This window comes from Vicugna pacos, chromosome 3 (genome assembly GCF_048564905.1).
Source record: "Vicugna pacos chromosome 3, VicPac4, whole genome shotgun sequence".
NCBI classification, from domain to species: Eukaryota; Metazoa; Chordata; class Mammalia; order Artiodactyla; family Camelidae; genus Vicugna; species Vicugna pacos.
Window position 1 is genome coordinate 13972872 of NC_132989.1, and position 2006 is coordinate 13974877.

Consider the following 2006-nt stretch of genomic DNA (forward strand, 5'->3'; position numbering starts at 1 on the left):
GGGGAGGGCGTGCTCCAAGAGCTGGTCCTGCCAAGGGGAGCCCTGACGGGGCTGGGGAGGTCGCCAGAGCCCAAGGGCAGGAGGGGGAGCCGGAGTTTATTTTTAGCTCCCAGAATGTGCCTCTAAGCCTTATTTAGACATCAGGCGACAGGGTGAGCTGGAGGCAGCAGGGGCGGGGGAGGAGGTAGCCCCCTCCCCCTCCCGGGGCTCCTCTTACAACTGCTCTTCCCTGCCCGCCCCCTTACCATCCCTTCTGGGGGCTCTGGGGCTGCTCGAAATAGCAGCCCTTGCGGCGTGGGCGCTGTCCTGCTTCGGCTGGCTTGCTTCCTCCTCCACCTCCACTGCTTTCTCCCCATTCCCCACAGTCCCACAGAGAGACAGAACTCTAGGACCCTGGAATATTTTCTCTTCGCCTCCTGGGGTCACATCTCTTTGAGAGGCTACAGTCATTTACCACGGTGGTTTGGAGCTCAGGTTGTGAAGTCTGATGGACCTGGGTTCAACTCCAGCATATGACCCTAAGCAAGTCCTTACACTCCCAACCTGAGTTTCCACTTTAGTACAGTAGAACTAGTAACCCCTCCAATCTCTCTCATGGTTCCTGAAGATCAAGTGTGATAAAGTATGTATAGATCTTGTCATATAATAACAAATCCTCAGTGAATGATGGCAATGGTGATTAAAGCTACAGATGCTCTACGGAGAAAAAATTGAATCGCTCACACACGTGCACAGTTGTGACTGTACTTCCAGAAGGTTCACGTAGCCTCTGAAGCCTGCCGATCCAAGTCCACCATCACACCCAATACAACCAATTCATCCATTCATGCGTTTATGCAACAAATCTTTGCTAGAGCTTACTCCATGCCAGGCACTGGGTGAAGTGTGGGGCGGAGATGTGAGGCCAGAGAAGTGAATATATGTGAAATATTCAGGGTCAAAATGCAAATTAATAGCAAGCCAAGGATCAGAGTGAAAGTCTCTCTCTTTTCTAAAACAACTTTCTTGAAATATAATTGATATACAAATAACTGTGCATACTTAATGTGGATTGGATGAGTTGGGACATATGCAAGCACATTTAAAACCATCACCGCGGTCAGGGTTATAGACATGTCCATCATTTCCAAAAGTTGCCTCGTGCCTCTTTGTTTTCTGTTTTTGTTTTATTTGTGTGTGTTTGTGTGGTAGGAACACTTAACATGGGATCCACCCTCTTAAAAAATGTTTAACTGCACAATAAAGTACTGTTGACTGTAGTCAAGATGTTGTACTGCAGAGTTCTAGAACAACTTTTCTATTCTCTGCTTCTAAAAGACTATTTGTGATATCTCACATAAATGGGAAAATGTAGTATTTGTCCTTCTGTGATTGGTTAGCATAATGTCGTCCAGGTTCAAACGTGTCACGAGTGGTAGAATTTTTTATTATTATTATTGTTGTTGTTGTTGTTGTTATTGTTATTATCATCATCATCATCATTATTATTATCATTATTATTATTATTATTTTAAATGGAGGTACTAGGGATTGAACCCAGGACCTCATGCATGCTAAGCATGAGCTATACCTACCTCCATCTCTCTTTTTAAAGGCTAAATAAAATTTGGTCATATGCATACACCACATTGTCTTTAGCCACTTATCTGTCAGTGGACAGGTGGCTGTTCCCATATCTTGGCTATAGTTAATAATGTTGCAATAAATGTGGGAATACTGCTGTCTCTTCAGGATCCTGATTTCAATTCTTTTGGATAAATACTCAGAAGTGAGATTGCTGGATCAGATTACCGTATTTTTAACTTTTTGAGAAACCTCCGCACTGTTTTCCATGCAACTGCATCATTTTACATTCCCACTAACATGCACCAAAATGAAAGTCTCTTGAATCCCAATCTCGATGCCTTTGAGGAATAACTTCAGTCTCGGAAAAAGGACCACAACAAAGATCCTTTCCAGTCACAATCAAAATGGACCTGAGCATCCATTCCCTCAGGACCCCTCCC